The sequence below is a fragment of the Lissotriton vulgaris genome, unplaced genomic scaffold (assembly GCF_964263255.1).
Source record: "Lissotriton vulgaris unplaced genomic scaffold, aLisVul1.2 SCAFFOLD_1664, whole genome shotgun sequence".
In the NCBI taxonomy this organism is placed as follows: Eukaryota; Metazoa; Chordata; class Amphibia; order Caudata; family Salamandridae; genus Lissotriton; species Lissotriton vulgaris.
The window spans coordinates 167255-186417 of NW_028248665.1; the positions used below are offsets into that span (position 1 = coordinate 167255).

General features: G+C 43.9%; 1 long non-coding RNA gene across 1 annotated transcript in view; it reads left to right on the forward strand.

The window, feature by feature from the left end:
* Positions 1 to 19163, forward strand: part of LOC147663863 (uncharacterized) — a 405123-nt gene that overhangs the window by 61248 nt on the left and 324712 nt on the right. Inside the window, exon 2 of the long non-coding RNA XR_015305209.1 lies at positions 13418 to 13496. This is a non-coding gene — a long non-coding RNA (uncharacterized LOC147663863). The remainder of the gene's footprint in view (positions 1 to 13417; positions 13497 to 19163) is intronic.

The window sequence follows — 19163 nt, forward strand, 5'->3', positions numbered from 1 at the left end:
TCTGTAGTTTGGGACTTGCACGTTCTTGGGTGTGCTAGCCTGGGTTCTCCTTCTACTGCATTTTCAACTCATCTGGAGAGCTGGGTTCCATCATTGCATTTATCAAGTCTGCTTCTACAGTTAGGCCTCCCCCAGCCCTTCTGCTCTAACTTTTATTTGGTGGGACCTTTAAGTTTTTTCATTTGTGTTCTCCATATTAGGACTGGTGCCAGAGTGTGCTTCATTCAACCAATTCTTGTTATTATTTGAACATTTTCTTTCCCCAGTCTGGGTCTTCTGTGTGTTGCAACTGCCATCCAAATGGGACTCTTCAGAACTATGTTCTTACTCTGGATTTCCTTGATCTTTTTTTTATCTAAATGGATTGGCAGTTCCTAATTACTACTTTCTGTAGACTAAAATTTAGAATCAGAGCCCTCCAAAGGGTAACCTTTCTCCTTCATTTTTTAACCAAACCCTCTTAAATTATTTTATGGGATATGTCTTGATGAGCCGTATCGACACAGTACCCCAATTGACACCCCACATCTGTGCCAGTATCCCCAATAATTCCAAGTGCAGTCATCGCTTCACCAGTGTCTCCGAGTATCAATGACAAAAACATCAAAAAGCCAACAGACCCTTCATTTTTTCATCAGTGCCAATATCCATATCTGGAGACCCTCCAGAATCAGTGGCCTTCCAGGGGCAGCCCGTATCGTTAGCAGCAACGCATCCAGTATCTGTGGTTTTAATGAGGAACGCTCAATATAAGCCACACTAACACAAAGGTTCACCCCTGAGATGCACAGTGTTAAAGCTAGTAGTCTGGGGTTACTCAAGATAAGCAGCAGTGTAACGTAAGAGATCCTCTGTATCATCAACATCCGCAGATCCCAAGTGCTACAGTTCCTCTATATTTAGTTATTTTGTGGTCTTGTATCGCGCAAACTAGGCCCTTGGGTGCAAGAGCGTGCCATCGTGAATCAAGGGAGCTGTAACTATGTAAAAAGAGCAGAGTGGTTTGCTTTGATTAGGAATATGCTTAAAAGATTTGCAGTGCATTGTGGAGACAGTAATCTGCTGGTCACAGGCTGATTCAACACCAAGTTTCTTCTTCCCATGCCCCCTCCTCCACCTCTTAGATCCGCCTCTTGAAACCACTTGTACCCATGCGCTTGCTTCTCCCCTTGAAGAAAAGCAATTGACGAAAATTTTTAAGTGTAACTTACATTAAATTCAGCTATCCACAGCACATAAGTGGTTTGCGGATCGCGCCCATAAAGCCATTAAAGGCGCCATTAAACCTGCACAGTGCAGGGGCTGTAATCAAAGCATTTTTGTGCCGAGACAGCCAGTTATGATCCGCCAGGTTGAAATGTTTGACTTGCATTAATCAAGAGCGAGAAGTAGCGTTCCCGCAGAGTAAACACGCGGGGACGCCGTGACTCACGCTAACCCTACCGCGTCTGCCATACGCTAGGACTGCCTGAGTACCAACTGGTGTTTTTAATTCAGCATCTTAATCATATTTGAGATGCTCCTCATATGTCTGCCTAGAAATCCCACCCAGGGCTTGAGTTAGTTTTCATTGTGTCTAATGGGGGCAGGCATTAACAGTTTATGGCTACAAAACAAGGTGCTCACAAAATCAGCATTGCAAAATGTTTCTGAGAAGACGAGCAGAGTGACCAGATAAACAGAAAAACACTCCGAGGGTGGATAATGTGCTGCTTAGGCAGTCCTGGAAGTTTTTAAACTGCTGAGTTGACAATACAAGTGGAAAAGTAAAGCTGCACACAGCCATATTTGAAAATAAATTACTTTACGAATAATAGATGAAGGCAAGCCTGAATTCATTTCTTTCCACGCCCATGAAAGTGTTTAGTGTTCCTTGTACGGCTGCTAGTTTTTGCTTTCCACTTTGTTTTTAATTAATGCATGAGTTTCAATGCTTGACTAGAGTTGTACAGTTCTTGAAAATCCTCTGGTTTCTGGAGAAAGTGCTGAATGCGAAATAGATTCCCTTATGGCACGTCCTCTGCCATCTTGTCTTGCTGAAAAGAGGGAAAGAGTACCAGGCACATTATTTTGGTTATAGACGGTAGCAGAATATTTTAGTATAGTATTTAGGTTCGGAATAAGGAACACATACAAGGGTTAAAAAACACGTACGATGGCTGAACACGTAGCCTTGATGAGTAACCAGAGATATTGCCAGGAAAGGTATTGAAAGAGGTTTCAGCGTGGCTGGGCAATTTCCTGCAGTCCTGGGGAAATTAGGTAATCTCCTCTCTGGGGATAGTACCAAGAAGACCAAAATGATTCAACAAGAAACACCAGTTGTGTTATCTGAAAAGAACTTCTCTCATTGACTCTATTGATCAGTTTGGTGGAGTGGGCCAGACGATGTGAACGCTGAGTCAACCTATCAACTTCTCACTGTCCATGGACTGGATATACATTTAGAGCTGATAGATGTACATAGGCAAAGATAACTAGTGATGCTATTGAGCCTTTCGGTACCGTCTTTGAGTGGGTGCTTGTGATGTATTCTGTTGCTGTGCTACCTGGATGGCTGCAGTTTTTTGTTAGTTGGGTCCAATGAGGTCCAAATGCAGGGAGTTTCTGATTGAATTTAAATATTTGTAGGGGAATTGTGAGTCTTACAAGTGCTTCAAAAGACAGGATATCAAGAGGCACTCTGGCTGAGGGGCCCAGGTTGGCATGTGTCAAAATATTCAGCTTGCAGTCCTTAGCGTCAGAAGTGGAAAATATGAAAATATGTGAATCGAGAAAGGTTTACAGCTGCTATGACACGGCAAAAATGCTGTCATGGTATTATAATCGGAAAAGTAATTCATTGAGAGTGCTGCTCCCAGTGGTATAGCAAGGTCAGGTGGTACCCGGTGTGGAAAATTTGTCACACCCGGCTTGACAAAATGTCAAAAATATGTTTAAAACACATTTTTGCCATTTTGTCACCCCCCTCCCTCCCCCCCCCCTCCCTCAGCCAGCTAATGGAAGCATATGTAAAAGTATTGAGGGTTGGTGGGCAGAAGAACGAGGGGGCAAGGATGTGCAACAGGAGAGTCGCTCAGGATGACTGCCAAAGAGAATAACTGGAACTGAGGGGGGGAGTGGTGGGAGTAACTGTTGTCTATATCAGCTTTTTACAAGGTTTTCTGGGAATCTGGCCTCTCTGCTGTGACATGAATAAGGGAGTTCCAGGCCTAGAAGTTTCTAAGACAGCCCATCACAACGAGCAAGCAAAAACAACATGGATTAAAATACAAAGTATCAGGATGACACAAATCGAGCGTTGTGATAAAGGGTTTTACATAGTAAAGTTCATAAATAGATTTCTGACAGCAACATGTTGGGGAGAAGCCTTTCTGACAGTCATTTTCGGCTGTAAATTAGCTGCTTGGTTTGACTAAATGGTGCAGCAAACAGTGCCTGTAAATACGCCATTTTCAAATTTGCATCTTTGAAGGCCACCAAATCAAAGCACCTGTTAAGCATGATCTTTCCAGATCTACAGGCTTATCCACTATTTGGTTGATTGATACTGATGGAAAGTACAGAAGAGAAGTTCCTCAACTCTGTTCAAACGTACTGTGTCTTTGCGCAAATTCCAACGGCGTGAAGATGATCAAATCCCTACTTAATGCAGATGGAGTTTGTCTCTTCACTCAAGAAGGGAAAGCCTAGGAAAACCTGGAGCCAGTTTTCCAGTTCAATGCACAGCTTTCCTTTCTTCAATGCCCTGGACATATGTCTTCTGGTATGTCTTGTTCTTAAGGTCAGGAGTTTGATGTATTTGCTTCAGTTGGACACTAAGTAGTCTACACTGTATACAGCTTTGGAACCTCATGGGCATGCTTCAGGCTTCTCTTACTTTTTTCTGCGACGGGGAAAACACAGTTTGGGGAATATCAGGTCTTTAGAGCCCAAAACTGTTCCAGCTGGGAATGAATCATATTACTCCTCACACTGGAAGTTGAATTGGATATTATTCTAGTTTGTCCTTGTACTGGTTTATTTTCTCGCAGTTTCCAAATTTTCCCATTGCACAGTCCAGTACTCTCTTTTGTTCTTTGAATCTAAACACCCAACTCCAGAGCACTTCAGATTTGTTTACCTTGAGTTCATAGGAAATTCTATTCTAAATTTTAATATCAATTCATTCCTCTTTCTTTCACTTCCTGTCTCTTCTATTTGTTTCTTAATCTGACTTTCTCCCTTTTCTGCCTTTCTCTCTCTTGTTCTGGATCAAAATGTGAGGGTAAACAATAAGTCCTGGTCAAACAAGTGCTGGTGTGCTCACCACCTTCACAAATTAAGCACTGACTCTTTTGCTGGATCTCACTACGTACCCATTCAGGTGAATGTAGAACTTCAAAATGTCTCTCTCTGATCACCTCTCTCTTAGACCAGCCAATGTATCATAAGGTGCGATTAGATAACACAAAGCTTGGAAACACTGAAACTCCTTCCCACACTTTGGCAGCCCTTCAATGACTCTCTATTCCATCTTTATGGGTAATTGAGCGGACATTCTTAACTGGGGTACACAAGTCTTTAAAGAGTGATTGGTGACGAGGCCTGGAAAGGGGTCATCTCACAGTGGCTCTGCAGACCATAGCGTCAGCCTGAACAGCCCTTGGACTTTCCTCCTTTGATCCAGAAGCCTACTCCAACCATTGTGAGTCCCTTACAAGGAAGAGGGTCCTGAAAAAAGGGTCCGGCTTTGCTGCAGCGGGAGCTATGGTGACCAACCATCCGTAAATGTCACGGACCGTCCGTAAATTGGACCTCACGCCCGTTGTCTGTGATGATCCCTTTTACGGACGTCTTCTGTCCATAATTTTGGGCATTACAGGGAACAGCACTTTTCCCGGCACGAAGCCTCAGCTCCCTGATGGGCACGCCTCACACTCCTCCTCGGAGCACAAAAGTAGCTCCACTCCGACCATTGTCATTCTGTTTGCTGGCTGATTGTCACATACAGAATGACTTTGGCCAGTATGGGCTGTTACAGCATGGGGTGGCCTCCTCCTGCCTTGGTCTAGGGCAAGGCATTCTGTCAGATGGAAGAAATGTACAAACACGCTGATGCGGAATCCAGTTCATGAAAAGAAGGTTGTGAAAGAAGTTAAAAAGAAGGGGCAAGAGTCTCATCATTTTTAGAACTGATGCATTATCAATATTATATTCAAATAAGCCATGGTTGCTGCTTTTTTAGGTCTTGCCTGGCGTTAGAAATGCGCATGTGCTGCTCTCGCCATGCGAGGGCTTCTTGGAATCCGATTTTAGAAGCTCGCTGTCTGCTCCGCCCTTGTTTTCCATTGGTGTGCGTCATTTTGCGTCACCAATTATGCAAAACGGGGTGTTAGGATTGTCCAGGAGGCTCTTAAGTCCCTCCTGGTTACCACCCTGTCCACTTTTGGCCACGCCCACCGGGATTGGATCTTTTACTTGCGGCGGGAGTCAGTGTCTCTTAATTAGCCGCTAAGCACTTTTTTGAGCTATTACTGCGTTTACCTTCAACAACAGCTGAGGCGAATTTCATTTCTCTGGCACAGCTTGTTTTTTTCCTGCATGCTTTCCGAGGGCGCCTGTTCCCTGTACCACACCCTTCCTTTTTGTTTTAATTCTTGTTTTATTTTAATTAAACAAACGTGTTCCTGGCTCAGCGTGGTGCCAACTTCATGGAAGCCGCGCTTTACCTTTCACTGACGCTCACTCTTCGTGCCCTCTCTTCGGTCTGCCTCCTCCTCCCCCTTGTCTATGTCAGGGGTGGCCACTGAGAACTCTGGCTCCCCTCGCAGTCCTCTATCTACATCGCCTCCCCTGTGCAGTGTTCCGGGAAACCTCGCTCGGATGCCCGTCACATAAACTAGAGAAAATGAAAGGCTTCGGGGTTGATTTAAAAATAAGCTATGTGGAATCGTGTTTACCTGAAACAGTTCTATATATGTATGCTTTTATTCTACCTAACTTTCATTTAGTCCATCTTGCCAGTGCCTCCCTTCCATTTCTGTCGGCCCTTTGTTCTGTTTCATTCACGATCATTACTGGAGCTTTCTTCACGTATCTCAGCCTCCCTTTCAGCTGCGTGCGCATTGTCCACATTACTCCATTCTCCACCTATGGACTTCACTCCTTGCCTCCTGGAAACTGTATGCCATCCCACGGAGTTCAAACGCTCCTCTCTCGCCCTCAAATCTTAGAGGGATCTGAAGCCAAAGGTGAGGGAAATCCAAGGAAATGCAGCTGAAACTTCTGAGAATTCTGTCTTTCACAAGCCGGCTCTGCTTCTAATCTCTGGGTTCTATCAGTTCATCTGTAGCTACTCAACGCTTTTATGTATGAACAGTGCAAAGCGTGCCTAGTTAGCTTGTATAGTGTTACACCATCGAGGATGGTCTTTTGTTTTACATGCTTTCTCCAAAGCAGCTGACCAAATTGTATAAGTATTCCTTCCAGATTGAATGGATCGACCTGATTTACAGAGGGGCCCAAATTCACTGAAAATGCAATAGGTCTCGCCTTTGATTAAGTTAAAACCATTTGCTTTGCCAATGCTATTGTATATCAAAGCAAATGGCTTCAACTTAATGAAAAGCGAGAACTATAGCATTTTTAATGCTTGTTATTTTATGCAGCTAACAACCATTGACAACGCCAATAGTTCTGGCTAGTTGTAGTTGTAACGTTACTTGTTGTGTTATGTATCTGGATACAATGACAGAAGAGACAAAATATCAGTCTGGCGGTACACCTTTTGGAGATACCCCCCAGTTTTTTCATCCCACTTAAATCCCTGGAAACAACATGTCCCAGTCACCTCATGGCCCGGCACTGCGCATCACGCATGACTCATGACTTCCACTTTTTCAGATTGCCCATGTGCAGGGGTGTAGTGAACCATACCCCCACCCCATCCCTTGTTTAGGAACTACAGCAGGCGGGAAATTCTTGATAGGCCTCTTCTGTCTTCAGCTCTGCAGACAAAGGCTCAGCTCATAATTAATATGAAAAGGTGAGCGAGTGAGTAAGTGAAGGGATGGGTGGAGGGCAGGATGGATTAGTGGAAGGGTGAATGGATGAATGAAAGGATGAATTGATGGATATGAGAGAAGGGATGGGCGGATGGATGGGTGAGTGAAAGGATGGATTAGAGAATAGGTAAATAGATGTATAAATGGGTGGATGGGTAAAAGGGTAAATGGATGAGTCAAAGGATGGATGGATGAGTGAAATGGGGGATGATGGGTGAGTGAATGGGTGGGTGGATGAGTAAAATGATGGATGGATGGATTGATGAATTGATAAGTGAAAGGGTGAATGGATGGACGGATGAGTGACAGGGTGGATGTAAGGGTGGATGAGTGAGTGAAAGGGAGGGTAGATGAACAAAAGGATGGATAGATGAGTGAATGAGTGAAGGGATAGATGACTGAAAGGATGGATGAGTGATAGGGTCAATGGATGGATTCATGAGTGGATGGATGGGTAGGTGGAAGGGAGGATGGCTAAGTTAAAGGGCTGATGGAGAGAGGAAGGGAGGGTGGATGGATGACTGAAAGGGTGAATGGGTGGAAGGATGAGTGAATGGATGGATGGGTGGAAGAGTGGTTGGATGAGCGTACGGATGGATAGGGTGGCTGGAGGGATGGATGAGTGAAATGATGGATCGAAGGATACATGATAGATAGGTTTGGAAATAGTTGAATATGTTTGGATATGGATGGGCTTACTTAAATACTATTGCGCAACCTCCTCTGATGTGTCTGAAAAACGTACCTTTTGTCCTGAATTTTGACCTCATGTCCTGAATTTTTGTCCTGAATTTTGACCCTCTGTCCTGAATTTTTACATTCGCCATCCTGAATTTGCACCCATGCCAGTTGGTCACCCTAGCGGAAGCAGCACATGGCATCTCTTCACTTTTACTCTAATACAGACTTAGTCAACCTTCCAAAGTACGCTCTGACCAGAAAGACCACAAACCCTCCCCTCAGTCATCCAGCTAATGTAATCGAAAACGTCTTGCACGTGTGCTTACGAGTAAGACCTCCCAGGCAGCCTCTCCTCCCTTTATTGTTGCCAGAGGAACCTGCGTCTCAGCACGACCAATATTTTTATTGTAGGGATGAGGTGAACAGAGGCGGCTGGTGACATTTGAAAGTGGCGGGGCGTAGCGCACGTGCCCGACACCCCCCCCCCTGAAAAAATTGAAACTCGAGTGGACATATGGTCAGTGCTGCTGTTAAACCACCATCATAAAGGAAAGAGCAGGCAAGTTCATAATATTAAACAAATGGAGCTCTCTCCATGCGTTTATTTAAAGCACAGCCTCAGAATTCTAAACCATGCGAAAAGTAGTTTAATTTCATTTAAATACCTAGCGAATATATCAATCTATTTTCTCCCTCGAGGAGACTGCCCTGCAGCCCCCAAACGTCACCAAAACATTACACAAGACATGAGGGCACTGGGAGGCGAGCGTGCAGCCTAAACCAGCAGAGCACTGTTGCTGAAGCTTGCACTGAAAGGAGAGTGTGGTTGAAGTTTACACTGACAGGAGAGTGTAGATGAAGCTTGAAATGCCACAGCCGAAATGTGTGTACACTTTTGGCAATATAGCAGGGTTAACTGGGGCACACATGCAGGCGCTACTTTGTGCGCTACTCTAGAAGATTGATTGGTATCGACAGGGATTTATTTGTCAACACACAGGGGATTTTCCGAGGCGTTTTCCTTTCGGGAATCATTCCTTCTGCATCTCACAAGTCGTTCTTTCATCATTACCGCCTTAGCGAGGCGGTCGTGGCCTTGCTGGATTTCCGCATTATGGGTGGTGGGGAAGCGGGATAAATAAAATAAAATACATACAATTTAAATGTCAAACTTACCTTCTTTCCGCCTTCACCGACTCCGAGACTCCCCAGATTCCCGCCGACGCCGTCCAGTTCTCACTTTCGAATTCCTCGTCGTCACGCAGGAAGGCTGCAGGCAGCCTGCCTCCACCACAGCACAGCGCTGTGATTGGTTCGGCCGGCTGCCCCAACACCACGTGATTTCTCTGTGCCCCAACACCACGTGATTTCTCTGTATGCTGCAGCATACAGAGAGCAGGGAGAGTGGGAGGGGTTCCTCGAGGGCAGGGGGGAGCGGCTTTCTTAATACAGTTAATACTGTCTGTTTGGACAGCCTCTGTGAGGCTGCCCAAACAGACAGTATTTACAACAGTGGGAAAGCCACTCCCCCCTGCCCTCGAGTAACCCCTCCCACTCTCGCAACCAGGAGGAACTTCATCTTTCTCGCTGTGCGAGAAGACAGAAACAAATGGTAGTTCTCTACAATTTGTTTCTGCCTTCTCGCACGGCGAGAAAGCAGTGGGGCGGCGCCCAAACGCCCCCATGGAGGATCCGCCTCTCTGTTCTTATTCTGATGTTTGCCTAGGCCCTCATACAGATGCAGACCAGCATGCTTGCTGTAAGAATGACCCTTGCACCTTGTTTGGTAGAGATCTGTTGCAGTCTATCTATTCATGTCATTTAAACTTGATTTCTTAGAAAATGACCAATAAATGGCCCCTGCTTCCAGGGTTATAAATCTCCATAAATAATCAGCAGGTTTGTTAATTAGGTGCCAAATGTAAATTTTGACTGTTGTCAAAATGCATTTTCTGATTATATCCCTCCCGGGATGCAGTCCGAATGAATAAACGCATGCAATGGAGATGCTTTGATTAAGTTGACTGTATCTTGTGGTTGATTTTTTTGCAGATTTTTTTATGTGCTAACCTATCGGTCAATGCCAAAAGCTTTTCCCTCCAAACTGACTTTGTGGCACCAGGGAGTCACAAACCATGAAACACTAAAGCCTGCAATGTGTATCAACACAGAGTTTTAGTATTCACTGTCCTGTTGCATTTTTTCAAAATCTTGACCCTTGATCAGTCCATCAAATACATCTCTGGATGGTGAGCCATTAAGTGACTCAATCTTTGATCTTGTATCTCTCTGAGTAGTCAGCCCAGGAGGCTGGTCAGAATATATTCCATCGTCATCCTATTAAGGTCAGTTCCAATGGATTAGCTCGGACCAAACTCTCGGCCTTTTGCCTCCTACCAAATCTGAAAGGAATGCCAACACTGGGGAATCTGGAATAAGATTTGGTTAAAAGGGATACTATGAAACTTCCAGTGAAGCGGCCTGGCTGAGGGGGCAAGCACTCGTAAGAACTCTGTAGATATGGTTATGTTTGGACCAAATCATATTCCAAGTCACTGTGGCACTTCCCCAAATGGCTTAGTTTCCCACAAGACTTTGAGAGGGCGAGGCAGTCTAACTCAGGCCATTTTGCTGGAACACAGATGTGGGAAGAAGTATCAGACACTGCTTTCTTCTGGTAACAATCCCCTTCTACTCCACCTGGTTTCTTTTAGTATCGGGCTGCATTTGGGCTATCGATATGCTTTACAGGAGTTTTGTGGGTTTGTTGTATTCATTTGATTATAGTTGATTGGAGAACCCTCCCTGCTGCATCCACTTCTGGAGTGGAACAAGCCTATCTTTACCCACTTCCTTCTCAGCATCCACACCTCAACATAGCAGCACTCTGGTGTTTCCCTGTCCTGAAACCACTTTACCCTCCCGCCAATCATCTAGGTTCGCTCTACTGCTCCTGTCTGCCTTCTCACAAGTCATCATCTGCCTTGTCCCCTACATACATAAGCTCACCACTAGGAACCTATGATGAACAACTAGCCTGCTGTTCACTCATCTCCTTCTTTTACTGGGACCCAGACTGCTGACTTAGTCATCTCATGTCGACTCTACCGACTACCTCGCACTCCTGAAATGTCTGTTATTTCCTGAACCCTGACAGCCAGGAGCGGCCCGTGCAGGTAAGAGCGGTGGGGCAGTCGGGCCGAGTGGGGGCGGGGGCATGATTTCGACAGATAACAAGGAGAAATTATTTATTTGATTTTCCCTCATGGTCGTCTGTTGACCCCCCAACACGGCCCACCGCTCTCAACTGCACGGGCTGCTCCTTCTGACAGGTGCTGCAGGCCCCCACTCCTGAGCCACTTCACCAGACGAGTACCGTCCTACGACATCCATAGACGAGGGTGCTCTATTCACATTGTGAGACATAGCAGAGTTCACAGTGAAGATGTGATTTGTATTCCTAGGCATGAAAGTGGAAGGCAGACCGAAATACAGGGGCATGTTTGATCACCCTTTCTATCTGAGCAGACTCTCTACCTCTGCACCTCCTTGAAGACTCACAATCGGGTGTTATTCGCTTCACTTATACAACGTTTAGTATGTAAAATGTATGTAAATGCAAGGGCCCAAAGTTGCTTTGCAAGAGTCCACCACCGGTAAATCCGAATACCCAAGCTAGCCAATAGCATAAACGGGCTACTTGTGATTGCAGCTCATACCTCGTTCTTCCTCCATCCCTACACTTCCCTCCTTTTCTCATTCTTGCAGGTTCTTGGTCATGACTACGTTTTCCCTGTGTCACTGTTTTCCTACATTTCTCTTACTTTATCCTTTTTAAGCTTTTCTTCATCTTTCTCTGCTGGATCAAATCAAAGACTGATAATTGAAATGAGTCACGGTCCCAAATATGATTGCCGGTGCTGAACACCTGAAACTACTGACACAAATTAAGCACTTGACAAATGCAATTACAATAACAAAACAATATATGGCCATACCAGTGTCCAAACTTGTTCTGTGCAAACGCCATTAACACAAGATCACATAGCGCTCTGCACACTTGGTTGAGCGGTTCCCACAATAAATGAAGTCCACCGCTCGCCACTTGTCTTCGCCCAATCTCTTTCCAGCAGGTCTGCTGCTTTAAAAACGTGTCAACCTTTATGTGCTAGTACATGAAGTCTAGCATTCATTTTAAGAAATATGGGACGACAGACACCAGAATGAACTGAGCAGCGCGTTCAGAAGCCAAAACTATTTCACAGCCTCGCACCTTTTTTTGGGAACCTTCCAGCTCTCACTTTAAAGCACAGACAACCTGGGGGGCGACGACGAGAGGTGCCAGGAATTCAATTTTCTAGAAGATCTCTAGCGGCCACCAGTGAAATTGGCGGAATAATCCTGAGGAAAAACATATCCCTGGATTAAAATAATCACTACTAGTTTTTTTTCATAATAACTCTGGCAAAGGCTCCATTTGGGATATACATACTCAGAAGGCATGCAGGGTTTGACCCAGTGCACTAAATGTGATAACCACCATTCTCTCACAAATATATCCGTAACTACAATTTTTTTCGCAGATTGCTTCTGATCTTCACCAACCTTTCCCAAACATCTCAGTAACGCCACAAACCTGTAATCCTTTCCCCTCACTGCCTTTTGAATAATATGCTTGCATATGCAATAGTATGTAAATATTTTTGTTCTTTGTGGTTATTACTGTCCCTTGGGTACTAGCTCTGTGAATTTTTAATTTCGGTTTGAAACCTGAACTTCAAACCTTAAAATGCTCTAATGCTTTTGGGTTATGTTCACACTATTTGAAAATGCAAAACAAATAATAATAATCAATAAATAAATAAATGAATGTGCATGTTCCCTGGTCAGCACCATCGCAATCTTTTCATGTCTCATCCATTGGTTCTACTTTTTATCCTACACAATATCCTCTACACCAATCCACTCTGCCCTACACCACTCTATGCCACGCCACTCTACTCCACTATGAAACTCAACTCTACTCCACTCTACGCCTTTCCACTCTGACACTCTACTCCTTCCACAACACCCTACACCACTCCACGCCAATCAACACTACATCACTTCACACAACTCCATAACACTCCACTTTACGACACTCCACTCATTGTCACTCTCCTTTACTCTACTCATTTCGCCATACTGAGCAACAGCCATGCTGGTGTACAGTATGGCTAAAACAAATTGGCATAGGCAAGACCTAATGTTATAGGCGAGACCTAATGGCTTTGCCAATGTTTGTTATAAGATGGCTGTGCCGCACCTGTAACTTGCGAGCATGGATAGTACAAGGAGATGTTTGTCATTTCTGAAGTTAAAGCATGGAGAAGACGTCCGTGTGTGCTTGTATGTATAGTAGTTTTACATTGGCTGCGCGGCCTGACTTCTCCCGTCTTTCAGTGCAGTAACATTTTATATAAGCTCTCTAGTCGCCTCCTATACTGTTGGTTGACAACTTTATATTATGATACACATGTTCAACTTCTGATTTAGGGGCTTCCACTGTGAACACTGGAGGGCGCTAGTCCAAATTTGCCTTTAGTTTGTGATCCTTTTTAGAAGTTCCTTGAAATCTAAATCTGTCCGGCAGCATTGTTTTCTGCCTCATAGCACGCGGAGTGACCTTTTTGTTGGCTTGTGTTTTCCAGTTGTTTCTTGTCTCTGCTGCTGGTGGCTGCTGTGGTCTGGAAGATCAAGCAGACGTGCTGGGCTTCTCGGCGGAGAGAGGTAAGACATATATTTACTAAGATGTAATATCTTTTTTGTGCCTATTGCGAGACACACACCCACTGATTCGTAAATATGATGAAGGCAACAGAGAGGGTGAGTTCAAGCCCTGCGGGATCCTCACAACTTCTGTACTTAGGGACATGTAGGATGTTAATTGAAGATAACATTCTTTGTTGAGGTGCTTGGATAAAAATTGAGAAAGATTTACCGGCACCAAGTAGATGTTTTTTAATACTGTCAATCTTTTGTCTTGTTCTACCAAAAACTTTAGATTAATGGCTTCTAACTGCCACAATTACAACTTGTCAGCACCCTCCCTGCTAGCACAATGAGTGTCTTTACTCATATGTTTACTAATATGTTTCTGCTGTGTGTGGAGTATGTGACAGCTGCTTGGAATCTGTTATAATCTATCATAGGTACGAAGCATAGCATTGTCTATATCCCTTGGGTGCTTGTATACACTACCTCTGTTATCCTTTGGGACCAGTTTCACACTACATAAATACCCTTAATAAAATATAGTAAAGCAAATAACATAAAAGTATAGTTGTGGAAACTGTAACTGTTTGAGACTATGTCTATTCCCAACATAATGTAGAGTGTGTGAACACAGCTCTTATCATGTATATCATGGGATATGCTTGGGTGTTTGATTGTTTTGTTTGCAGCTCATTCCCAAATCAACAAAAAAGTAGACAAACTTTGTGTATGCTTTTGACCTTTTATTGGCTGATTGGGATTCCCTCTGAGCAAAATTAAATGGTGGAGCCCGGTGCAAATCAGGCTGCTTCCGAAGTGACTGAGGGCAATGCGCCTTGACGGGAAACTGCTGCACTATAAAATTATTTTTTCATTCATTCAATGGAGACAGTGTTTCCCTATCTCTTCTACTGTGGCAGTTCCAGAGCCACAACACACTGCAGGGACTCGGGAAGTTGGCACAATGTTTCCTTTGTGGACCTGCAGCTAGAAAGTGGATCATTTTAACTCCATGCGCGCTAGCGGAATTCCGCTCCTGCGCTGAGTTTTTCTAAATCGCATGTTACGTGACGAGCTGGGCTCGTCATCAGCGTGCAAGCGGGCTACACCATGACGAGCCCAGCTCGTCATCAGCGTCGAAGGGGTTAAGGACTGGCCTGTTCCAAGCATTCCATCCAGGTTGCAAATGCACATTACGAGATCATTGAGACCACAGTCACAGAGAACCATTGGGGAGAGGGTGTGGTCTCAAGGCTAGACTGCCGACCTAGGAGCTGGGAAACCAAGGATCGACTCCACATCCTGTGATACTGGGCTAATCACTCAATCTCCTCGTGCCCACCAAAAAAAAAAGTTTTTTTATTAAAAAATGAATGTGTTCTGGTGTAACATAACTGGTGCTCATGTAAAGCGCTCCAATACCTTCGGGTCGAGTTTGCGCTATATAAATCTGCAGAAAACAAAAAACCTGATATGAGTGACTATCTGAAGGAATACTGTAGCAACATACCAATAAAATGAATTCCAAACCTATTTTGTACCAACAACACCGTTGTAGAAATTCTAACAACAAAAATTCCTAGGTCCATCCAGGAGGATCCTTTCGAATTGACTGGATGCCTCGCCGAAGATAAAAAAATTAATAAAGCCTTACTCACCCCTAAGAACAGCAACAGCTCCTGACCCCTGCATAATTTCCCAGGAATGCTTTAAGCAATGTGTCATTCGAAGATAGTTCTCTTATGCTTGATTTTGGTAGCCTTTGTAAAGGAAAAAACCTTCCCAGAGTGGCTGTTGAACATGATTCTCATCCTGCTGCTTTAAAAAGAGCAATTATGGGACCCAAACTTTTTCAGCGGAATGCACCTCATCAAAATGAATTAACAGATAATTTAAACATCACTAAGCATAGGTCTAGGCAGAAAAATATGAAACTTAAACCCCATACAGCGGGCACAAGGCATGCTCAGAATGCCCTGTCCAGAGTGAACAAATGTGTCAAAGTATCCCATGTAATACTTGAACATTCTTCAAGAAATAAATGCTCCTCCCAGCGACCGCCTTGAATTTCCACATTCCTCTACTTGTTGCAGAGTATAAGGTTTGAAATTAGCCAATACAAAGACGAAAAATTCAGGGTCAAAGATCTTTAGAAACCTACACTCTGACCCCACAGCACAAATAACAATCAACATTAAAGGGCAGCTGCAACTGTTGGGATGTAACTTTTCACACCTCTCTACTTTCTGTGCTGTCGATCAGTGACACATATGAAGAAACTGGGAAAATGTTACCAAAGTTAGACAAAACAAATGTCCTGTTAGCACTATCGAAAGATAAATTGGTCAGAACACCCTGTAGGCCCAAACCCAATGCCAACTATAATTATTACATAAAATGTCTAACCCTATCAAATTCATGCTGATCATCACCCTTCATTTAAAAAAAACGTATCACACAGCCACTACTCCTCGGGGTCTGTATATCAGAAAGGTTAAAGCCTTTCAAATCTTTGACGTAACCATTTTAGAAACCCTCCGCTATCTGCAATAATGTTGCCGTTGAAGGGATGGGAGTTTCCAGGCTAAATCTTAACATTTGAGATAAAGAATGGGAGTGCCGTTTATGAAAATGTAACTCAAATCATGTAGCCAAATGTTGGTATAGCCATTTGCTATGGCACTGAATTCTGGGGAATGACATACGATACCTCATCAATAGTAACTTTGTTTCAGGAAAATGATGCTGTGCTTGAATAGCGAGTGGGAAGATGGCCGCTGGGATGCCTCCCAGTTCACCCAGCCAAATATGTCTAACCCCTTACTGTATGTAGCCAGGAAGAGGTTATTCATGATACACCAGGGGCATTGTTGCTAATTCCTCAAAAGGACGGGTTCAGACCTAATAATGCATGTGTTGGATGAATAAATACAATTGTATTCCCTTCCAAAAACGAAGTCACTAGGTGATACTTTTTGTAAATCTTTTATGACTTCTATATTTTAAATAAACATTATAGTGTCTAATGCATTGAATGTTTTGAAAAAGCATTAAATCATCCTTCTAATCATTAACGTTAGATCCACAATGCACTGTCTAAAATGATCACGTGGTAATGAATACAAACTGCTCCTGAGTTTTTTGTCTGTATGGATGTGTAGAAATACTGGATTGGATCATGAAAACACGTTTTTTAATGTTTGCCAGGATGATTTAAAACAGGGCTTTTATCTAGATGGAGATAGAATACATGTTTATTAGAGCCAATCTATTCTTTCAACTAAAGAAATGGTTGATCACATCAGATGTACGAATGAAAATCTACTCACACAACTGGATGTATGAAAAATGTTGGTCCCTGAATTCATCAGTTTATCTTGGTTGGTAAATGTGTTGTAGTCTATAATAGAGAGTCAAGAGAGTATCTGTTCCTCGTAAGATGGTCTTGAAGCGAACCTGGTTGGTGTATGAAATCTCAGTCTTACTGTGAAACTTTTCTAACAACAAAGCAGTATTGACCCCTTTGCTGCGGCGGCTAATCCGCGCAGCGCTAAGGGGGAGGCGGGGCCGCGCGGCGCTCCCGTGCTCGTGACAGAACCGCTCCGTCACGGCCCGCGGGTGAGCTGTGCTTGTGATGGAACGGTTCCGTCACGGCCCCGCCCGCTCTACAGAACGTCAGCGCAGGCGCGGAATTCGTGCCGTGCAGGCGCACCAAGCGGGCCACGACGGAACCGTTCCGTCACCAGCACAGCCCACCCGAGGCTTGTGACGGAACCGTTCCGTCACGAGCATTGGAGCGGTTAAATGTGCGTAGAGCAAATGCTATGGGTGTTTTCAACCTTATCAAAGATATTATCTTGAAGGGCGTCATACAGTATTATTTGTCAAGCACGCGAAAGCCTTATTAATATTACAGCAATAATACCCTATGGTTTCCAATATATAACTGCTGATCGGGTAAATAGCAGCATTTCACAACATTTGAGATTTTAGCTGTTTTTTCTAAAACTTTGCTGGCTTGATTTACTCCTCAGCATTCACATTTCACCGTATTTGAGTCTAACATGACTATTGTTGCCCTGTATATATTTGTACAAATAGTATTTTTTAACAGTGATCATCTCTCTTGTTTCTTGAATGTGCGTCAGTAAGTGTAAGAAGCACGCATAACTCAGCTGATCATACCGGAGTGCTATACTACAGAATCAATAGTCACTTTGATCATGTTTGTGTGTATCTGCATATGTAGGGAAGTAAGTGTGTACCTATGTGCTTATACAATGCTATAAATTTAATTTGAACAACGAAAGGTAATTTGGAAAAATAAATGTTTTGGGGTGAATTTTAACTTTTGAAAACACCATTTTTGGTTTGCAAAATTGATCATTGGGACATATTTCTGTTTTTAAAACTTAATTTTGGGGATCAGTGCTCTCAGTGATTCAAAAACAGAGTTGAGATAATGTTACATTTTTCAAATAAATTGGTCAGATTGCAAAGCATGTTTCTGATGGATACTTCTAACTGCAGATTCCTCACCCTTAGAACAATCCCTAGGCAGCGTTCAGATCCGGATGTTTTTCACAGCAGGTTACCATGCACTGGTAGGTAGCATTGTGCGGCTGCACATTGACTTTGACGCCTCCCCTGTGCACTGATGTCAATTCCTTTCTTGCCACACCTTCAGATGCGCATCCAGTGCTCCGCTCTTCTTTCTTCATCATTTCCAAACTTTTGCTAAAACAATTTTTCCTCAAAAACTTAAATCCAGTGTGCAAGGGAACTATGTCCCCTCCGAAGGCTACAGGGTTTAAGTCATGCAATGACTAGCAAAAACAAATGTGTGTTACAGGCCCCCATGAGGTACGCATCCCAGTGAACCAGATGGCGTGTGGCGGATCTCAAATGGTGACTTCATTCTTAGTTGGTTAAAGGAATCTTCCATTAATGGGGAAAACCGAGGCTGGATCTTTTCATCACCGTCAAGAACACACAGTGTCAATACTTTTGTGTGCTGGAATTCCCATGAAGGCTTTCTCTAGGGTGATGTATTCAGGAAAGAGCGGATCACTGGACCCTGGATCTCTCATGCTCGAATTCTTAAGGCCCAAGTCATTCTAATGGCCCTGAATTGAGCCAGAGGAGAGGGGTACCCACTGTTCTGCTTTGGGGAGTATCTTCTGTCTCAGCAGCAGGCCAGGTTCTGCCCCTGGGCTTGTGCAATTTCAACCTCCATTCATGGAGATTGGGCGAAGGCAGTTGACTGATCGAACTCCCGCTTGGGGTTGTGGATGTTATCCTTGCTGCATAATGTCCCTCTGTATAATCCATTTATGCAGGGTGATGAGACATGTATGTGGCCTTGTGTGGAGCCCACAACAAGGACCCATTGCAGGCTAAACACTCTGACATGTTATTGTTTGCTTTGGTTTTGGTCCAGCAAGGACTTGCAGTGGGCACCATTGAAGGTTGTCTGTTGGCCCTTTTTGCCTTTTTGTGTTTTCTGGTCCAGACGTCCTTGTTTAAATCACCTGTTGTGATGAGGTTTGTGGAAAGTTTGACAAATCCATTCCCTCCCACAATTTTTGTAATTCCACAGTGGGATATTAATTTGGTCCTGACATTCCTCCTGTGCACTTCATTTGAACTAATGCACAGCTGCTCACTGTGTCTTCTCACTAT